The sequence below is a fragment of the Ceratosolen solmsi genome, unplaced genomic scaffold (assembly GCF_000503995.2).
Source record: "Ceratosolen solmsi marchali unplaced genomic scaffold, CerSol_1.0 scaffold6, whole genome shotgun sequence".
NCBI lineage: Eukaryota > Metazoa > Arthropoda > Insecta > Hymenoptera > Agaonidae > Ceratosolen > Ceratosolen solmsi.
Genome location: NW_011948414.1, coordinates 14,916,890 through 14,926,751, shown reverse-complemented (window position 1 = coordinate 14,926,751; position 9,862 = coordinate 14,916,890).

The following is a 9,862-nucleotide window of genomic DNA, read 5'->3' as shown; positions in this document are numbered from 1 at the left end:
AAAAAAAATAGGATATGTCGTAACAAATATTGTTTCCTAAATTTTCTTATGAATAAATTGCTAAAATAATTAGAAAAATTGCAATTCACACATAAACATATGTAGATAATAGCGATTTATGAATGATGTATAATTCGAAATAAATTAACAGTAAGAAGTATAACGCATGGATATAAATTTTAGATTGGTTTCCTAACAAAAAATTATATCTACTTAATTGATTCAATAAAAATAAATTAATAATCTTAAATGACATACAAAAATAGTAAGATATTTTTAATGATTATAGAACTGATTGTTAAGTAAATAATAGAAAATTCTTTCAACTTTTAATTATCTTGAAAAATAAATTAATACATTAAAAAATAATTAAAAGTTTTAATTGTAAATAGTAAAATCACTTAATGTCATAATTCAATATATATATATATATATATATATATATATATATATATATATATATATATATATATAAATTTTACTAATAAAATAAAATAATAAAATTTGTATATAAATATAAAATTTAAATATCACAATGATTGGAGTTTAATATTTCTATCTATCTAAAAATGTATTTTATTAACTAATAATAATTTTAAAAACATTATAGAACATATATAATTACATGAGAATAAATTATTATTTTAATGAATATTTAATTAATTATTATTATTTTCATAGAGTTACAAAGTTCGGTTAGCTTCAATTTTAGTGATTTGATTTATTCGAACAAGTTGTTATTTACGTATTAATTATTGAAATTTCAAATCATTTGTATCATAGTTAAATTATAAAATAAATATACAAAATAATTACATTTCAACTAAATATACATTCAAACAAACTAAATGTTCATAAATGACTCTATGAAAAATTGTATAGCTTCTAACCAATATATTTTTATAATTCAAAAACATATTAATAAATAAAATTGTTAAAAATTTTGTCTTATATTTTTGAAAATCTAGACTTTTTTTATTAATGATGATATTGAATATCATTATTATTCGTAATTAATTAATCAATTTATCAAACTATTATATCTGTCTTATGATTAAGTTTTTAATTTAACATATTCCTTTATTTTGTATTTTGATAATTTTATTATATTTTAATAACATTTTTGTGATACTATTTTAAGAATTTATAATTTTTAATTTATTTAAATTTTTATTTCATTGGACAGCAATATAGTAAAATTATGTTTTGAGATCAAATCATCAATCATTATCAAAATAATTACGTTGGAAAATTGTAAAATTATTATAATGTATGTGTAATATTTATGAAATTATATTTAATCTAATATAATTGAAATTAAGTAATTTATGTTTTAATAGTAATGCTTAGACAAAAGTTGGTTTTGAAAAATCATTATTACTTATTTCACAATACATAATTACTTATTATTAATCATTTATTCAAATATTAAATACGTGGATATTGAAAATTTTGATAACCTATAAAGGTATTTCATATTGTATATATTCATATTGTAAAATACTGGTGTGTTTGATTTAAATAAATTTATGTTAACTTATTTTCTTAGAAGTCGTTATTATTACTAAATACGAATAAAAATAAAAGAAAATGAAAAAAAAAAAGTATTGTAAATGTATTTTCTCTGGATATTTAATCATATTATTTTTAACATAAGTTAATAAAATTAAATACAAATTATGTAAATTATGAAGAAAAAATGTTTTTCTTTCGTATGTCAGTTGAGAATAATTTTAGGGAGTAATAAAACATTATTCATGTCACGAACTTGCATTGACTAAGAAGTTTGCCTTTTCTATATCGACCCTTTTCCAGTTTCAAATTGTTACCAGAAACTCGTTCGATGTTTATGTATTATTAATAGGTTGTTGTCTTGAATTAAAAATTACAGAATATTAATGTTCTATTTATTTCTTCGTCACACTGAATCTTAATACGTGCCGAGAACTTAAACTTTTTATTTTACATTTCTTATTCTCAAACACGTAAATTATAATTTTATGTTTTATCATGCTTTCAAATGATTTCATTGTACTATTTAATATTAATAACTATAAAATCTATATCTGCTAACTACATTTATATTTATATATATATATATATATATATATATATATATATAATACGCACATGATAATAATTAGTAACATATTTTAGTAATTAATATACACATATTTATACACACACACACATATGCATATATATATATTAAATTATAGGACTAGTATATTCGATATTAATATTTGTCTACGTTTGTTTTATTAAAATATTTTATACAATTTTTAATATTGTGTCATTAATAGCATTCGTTATAATTTTTTGTTAGCAATCAAATATCAAGTAAATATAGCCATAATAAATGATCGTTTATGAAATAATGTTTACAATCGAGTAAAGTTAAGTTTAAGCTTAAGCTTCAATACAGTTATGAAAAAGTATATTAATTCGAATGAAATTTATTTTATATCATTTATTATATAAAAATAAATAACACTAATTTTGTATAATTAAATGTCAACATTTTTCAACAATATTTCTTGTTTAACATAAAACTATGAAGTATTTATAAATACTTGGTGTAATTGATTTATTTATTTTAATGTATTTTTTAGAATAAATTACATAATACCATTTAATTGATATAATTATTAAGTTATTAGCTTATAAGTTAACTACCTTTGGTTACACGCAGAATACGTCCCATTAGCCGGATTCATAAGTATAGACTTGATTTAGTGTTATAATACTATTATAATTTCAGCAGATTATTGGTCGTAGCTACAACTACAAGATACGGTAAAGCTATTTCAAAGTTTAAGCAAGAAAGGAGCATGATTCAAACGATAAAGGATGAGAGAATACATGTTTACGATATTAAGTATTGAGTACTATCAAATGACGCAGACCATAAGAAAACATCTTTGCAAGGATAATGTTATTAATAGTAATTAGTACCAATAATAAGGACAATGAACATTAATCACTGTATTTAGTAAATGTACAAGTAAATTTAATACAATTGTTATAATTGTCTATTTTATTATATAATTTTTCTATACTTTTCATAAGTATACACTAGATATTAATTTTATTATTTTATAATCTTTTTTATTTTAATATGTATTTGTTTAAATTCTATTTATTGACTTTATCCAATGAACGATAGTTACCAAAATAACTTCTTTTGAAACTAGAAATAATATCCACGCATGCACTTACACATGTATATATCGATAGATATAGCATATGTATATATATATATATATATATATATATATATAGTACAGACAAGAGAGCTTTTATATAACTATATATTATTATTACATGTATTTACATATAAATAAATTAAAAATTTTTTTAATTTAGATATTTTTAAGCATATTTTAATAGAAAATATAGAGTTAGGATTCAATTCAATAGGATTATATTATATTTGTTAATATATGGGGATTCTCGATATTAGTTCAGATTCGAAATTTTAGTTATCCAAATAATAAATAACTATTAAACAATTTATAAAATTTTTTAAATAATTTATTATTATTCCTATTAATCAAGTTGTAGATAGACTAATGTTACTCGCTACTTTGAAATAACTATATTTTCTTTATAATTATATCAATTTTACTTTTTCAGTTACATTGTAATTATTTTATTCCCAGCAATTTTGTTGTCATTCGTATAAGATAAACTATTTTCCTGTAATTTAAATCACCATAGTAGAGATAGAGAGACAGGTAGTGTAAGGGAGAGAGAGAGAGAGAGTAGAAGAATTTTTTATAAGGTATTTTTGAAAAAATGATGAACTCTAACTTATTAATTTATAATTAATTATTTCATTCAATCAATTCATAAAGTAAATTGTTTTTTATATTAAATCATTCTGATCATTGTAATTTGATTCGTTAGCTAGCATTGGAACTTCAATTGGTATATAAAATTTGATACAAATAAGATTCAACAAGTTTCGCAGATTATAATTCTACAATCAAGCCCCTATACAACATCATTATATCTTGATTTTTTTCTTTCAATTGAAAATGATAGGTTAATTAATTTCCGTTAATGAATATATCATTAAATCTAATATCTGTCAATTCATTAGACCAATAATTATGCTTTGATTCTCTCTATTAGCTAATAATAATTAATAATCATAGCAAAAGGTAAAAACTAGATTTTAATAAATTAATTATTTAAAAATTTTTATAAATAAGTTTTGTTTAAGGAAATAAAAATTATCAATATATTTCGAGTATACAAATGGTCAAAATTATTACAAAAATTTTAATTCGCATAAATTATTATTAAATGAAAATTTCACAACTAAGAATAGTTTGTAAAATCTTATTATTTGGTTTTTTATTATCAATTATTATAAATGTATAAATAATATTAATAGATGCAAATTATTTGCATTTTTATCGTGTTGGATAAAATAGTAATTATTATCAGTAAAAACAAAAAACAAGTGGTTTTATTTGATTGGAAGTGTAATTGAAGACTTTGTTGTAGTTTTTGGAAATTTTAGGAAAATTATTCGTCTAATTAATTTACTGAAAGCTAAATGTATTTATCTCGTCAACCTGTCCTCGAAATCAAATGATCATAACTGAAAATTGCTTTTCTATGCTAGACATGATAAAATAATATAAAATATTAAGAAAATTTATGTTAGATAAATTGATTATAATTTTATGAATAAAAATAATCATTTTAATGAAAAAATTTTAACTATGTATTGAAAATTTTAGTAATTATTTTCTAGTAATTATTGCATGAGAGTATACGCTTCCTTACCTCTTCTAATGAAGCGCAGTGCACTCGGACTCACCTGGTCTCTCATTCGTTTTATCTAGTAAAAGCCTCTGCACTTGTTTCCTTGTCTGCTTCAGTTCCAATAGCTCAGTAATGTGTTGAAACATAATGTTATATAGCGCTTGTAGAAGTAATAGGATATGGGGAATTAAGTGAAATAAATACATTTGAGAGTCATAGAAGCAATACTACAATTTATTAACATGAAAACATTTAAAAAATTTAACGTAAAAAAGTAAATCAATTATATTTCATTATTTTTTTCTTTCTTTCATTTTTTCTTACCTAGGCGGTTCTATCACGGATTAGAAATCAATTTATTTTTCTTTTTTTCCCCTTATTAGCTTATTGATTCTTAAAGTGAGATTCTTAAAATGAATCTTTAAGGAACTGAATACTGAGAATGATATAATGTGGTCCGGATGTTTTAGTAATTTTTTTATTTATACCTTTCCTTTAACAACAATAATATTATAACGGTCAATAGTTGTAAAAAAAATAAAATAATAATAATATTTACTATATACATAAATATTATTAGGTATATATTTAAATAAAGAGTATACTTTCATTATCTTGGATAATAACATAGTAGCATAAAGGTCCGGTACACTGAATATCGTAAAATTCTTGATTTTGCCAAAGATTAAGCTGAAGTACTATGTGCTACACAATTTATAATTTTTGTACTTTCAATGGTATTAAATTACTCGATTGAATCCTACTTTCTATCTCACTCAACATTTATGCAATGCTTCCAGTTATAACAGAAATATTTTCAGATCTTGGCTTTTTGACTGTATGCGCGTTAGACGTAAGTTTGTTTTAGTTAAATTTTTTCTAATTTTTCTTAATGTATTATATAAGTTGTAAACATAGAAAAAAATTACGCAAATAAAAATACTTAATGTATAGCATTTTGAAAAGTTGTAAATGTATAATAAAATATAATAAAATTATGTTAAAAAATTATAAAAATACGCCAAAAAAACTATTATAAAATAATAATTATAAATACTTTGTAGCAGTAATTTAATAATATGCCTCAATATTTTTATTTGGCCTCATTTTGCAAATTTTATTATAAAAATTTTTAATAGCAAAATGATAATGTTAAATATTTAATAGCTCTGTCAATATTACCTTGAAAGAAATTGGCATATTGCCAGCAGCTTTTAACTCGGTACTCAAAATTTTATTTCTAGTGAAAATACCGTTTTTGTATTATAATTTTTTTACTTATTTCAATGGCGACTAACTTATTTAAATGTTACTCTAATATAATAATATTAGTATAATTATTATATTATTTATTTAAATATTTCATATATAAATGTAATTGTATGACATGTACAAATATAATTTTATAGAAAATCTATTTACATCAAATACTTATAAATGTAATTATTCCTCTGAGTATTGACTAAGACTATTTTTAAGTGTTTACATCATTTTCAATGCTTTGAATCTCATCTACAATTTACGCCGGTAATCTCCCATTGGTGTGTATTAATATATTTTGCCTTTAGTATTGTAATCTAAGAATAATTTAAATTCATTATTAATTAATTGTTTAATAATTGAGTACAATGATTGAATATCCAATGAATATCTTGAATGTATGAAAGTGGCGCATGTAGAAACTATACATTATTTGATTATTTGATAATAAATAATAAATAAGTAATAGAATATATCATTGTTATTCTATTATTATTTTATATCAAAGCATTAAAGAAATGAAATGAAATTTCTCGTAATTAATATATTCTATTTTACATATACTATTTCACATTATATCATTATATCATTCTACTTTTATTCTTTATTCTTTATATAAATTTATGACAAATAAAATTTATGATTTTAATAATCTCTTAGTAGATTATATAATTTTGTACAAATAATATTAAAATATATAACAATAACATTACTAATATTATAACAAAATTTGAAACAAATAATATTTACGATTTTTAAATTAATATATCTTTATAAATATGTAATTATAGTATTGAGAACAAGTGTTGTGTAAATTGAATTAAAATTATTCTAATTAATACAAAAAATAGTATTCTTTATATTCGTTTTTATTTGATTTTTTTTTTTTTAATTCTGCCGTTTCGTTTAGTTGGAAAATCTTCTCTTTATAATTTTATTAAATACAAGTCATTAGTATAAGATTGACATATACTGAGATATAAATTTTGAGTTGATACAATATATTAATAAAATTTCATAGTAAATTTCACACGATTGAAAAGTGGAAAGAAAACAAAATAAACGCTTTATCTCTGATGCTTATTAGTATACAAAAATTCATGATATATGAATAGATAAATTGATGTATAAAAAATTCATTCATTAGAAAAATATATATTATAGATAATTATTCGTTTAATATAATAATAATATCAGCGACTTTTATTAATGATTCATTGTAATAAAAATATTTGTCATGTAGTCAATATTTTGATAATAAATAATAAAATAATTAGAGAAAATTATAATTAATAGAGAATAATTCAATTACGCAAATGTTAAAATAATATTATGAATCATTGGGCTCGTTATTCTTATATCTGCAATTCTATTTATCCTTGCATAACAGAATTTTATGTTACGTTGTAACTGTTGATAATTGATACTAAGCTTTGATAATTATACGTATAAAATATTGTCTATCAAGCTGTTTAAATTTTGTTGAAAAAATTTTTTTTATAAAATTTCAGATTAAAAAATTATACCATTAAAAAATATAAGACTTTTAGGATAATATTATCAAGAGCATTCATCATAAACTGTGGTAATAAGCTTTTGAAGTTACATCTAAGATTAAAACTTTGAAGCCAGTTTACAGTCATTAAAAGTTTAGGGAAGGAAATGGAGGTATGCTTTAACACATATAAATGAATCTTCAGAATAGCTTATAATAGCAAGTTGGTGATTTATAGCGGTCAGATGATTTTTTTGTTAGAAGTACTAATGGTTAACTTCATTGTTAATTTTGTTTATTTATATGATACTTCTCTATATTGAGATACGCATGTCAGCTTTGTTTTTTGACAAACTACAAATTACTACTAAAATTGTACGTACATTATGTTACGAACATATTTGGATTGTAAAGTGAGAAGATCTCATATAAAATTATATTAGTATTTGATTTTTAATGCCGAAATTAATAAGTTTTAATTATATTTTATACTGCATTATTATTACCTTTGTATTTTTTTTTTAACATTTATTATATAATCATCCTATTTTATACTATAGTTTTATAATCATTCTATTTAATTCATATAATTAATTGAATTTTATTGTTTTATAATGAAAGTTGTTTCTAAAATTTAATTATTTTTTTTTTTTAATAATAATAAATTAATCATTTACGAAATAATACATATATTTCATTTAATTTGTAACTATAAATTGAAATTTATGTAGTTGTAAAATACTATTGTAAATATTAACTATTTAATTAAGCCGTTATTATATGTAAAAATATTTTAACAGTTTTATGGGTAAAATAACAATAATATTTATTTATTAAAGTGTTATTTCATTAGTAATGTTTGGTGCAAATATCTTTTTTTTTTTTTTATTATTTTAATTTATAAATTCGATATCATTGAGCAATTTTTAATGTATTTATGTTTTTATTTATTTTTTCTGTATTTATTTTTTCTTAATTTTTTATTTAATTTTTATTTAATCTTACTTTTACAATGCTCATATGCATCATAAAAACTTAAGTCTTCAGTACGCAAGTTATGTCAATTTTACATTTTATACATACATTTTATACGTAATAATTTATATTTTTTGCATTAAATATATTATTAATCATCTGATTAATTTTTTGAAAATTTATTTAAAGTGATTATACAACAAATTTTACATTTGATAAATTAAATGAATCTAAGACATTTGATCTGTTATTAACTATAACGGTGACATAAAAATGTAGTAATTTTTTCAAATGAATTGTATCGGGCATATTAATTTTTATTAGGACATTCTAGGATTATTCGAAAAGACAATTTATTAGAGGAAAATTTGTTAGTTACGGATATATTGTTGTGCCTAATTAAATTGTAAGGATTCATTGAAATGATTTTTTTATTATGTATAATTTAATGAAAAGTATAAATGTATTTACACGACAGTTTTTAATATTAGTTTTCTATATCATCAAGTAATATCAATATAAGGTAGTTTAATCAATTTATTAGAAGAATAAATAGCTCCACTTACTCTTTGTATGAATGCTATAAAATATGCTAATATATACTGGTCAATCATAAAATTGATTAAATTGAGTGAAATTTTATACAATATTTGGATATCCCGCGATTAGTATAGCATGACTCTGATTGATAAGCTGAAGGGTTTTTGCCTCAAATAAGCCCTTACATAATAAGATCTTCATTATTGGTCTGCTGTACTTAAAGATATTAATAATAGTTCGATGGTGTATCAAGGTTTGATGTTGATTTTGCAAGGTACCTCTTAAATTATCCATTTAGTTGTTTAGTTGTTCTTCGTTAATTTTTGTAACAGGCCTTTTATTATTATTTATTATTTATATGTTAATTTGGAGAATGTAATTTCAAGATTGAAAATGGATTGAAATATTTATTCAAAACTTTATTCTATGCTATTTGTTCAGGATTGAACTATCCAACGATAAAAAATTTATTGTTTATTATAATACGATTCCGATACATTATATCAATATTAAGGCGTAATATTTGAATTATTCGTTACGAAAATTCTCGATGTAAATTTAAGCCGCGTGCTATGTCCGCATAGCAACAAAAGAAGATTCTCGAACGTACTAAAGCTTAATTTCCGATAGTCTTCAGCGTTTCCAGGAATTACAGCGCTAAATTTACGTAATCATACATGAGGAGCAACGAATGGAGGAGAAAATTAGTCTTGTTAAATAACTCAAGTGAAATTAGTGCAAGTCATAACAGTGAAAAGTTTTACACGTCTAGGGGAATCCGTGCAAGATATACTCATTTATTTATATTAGTAA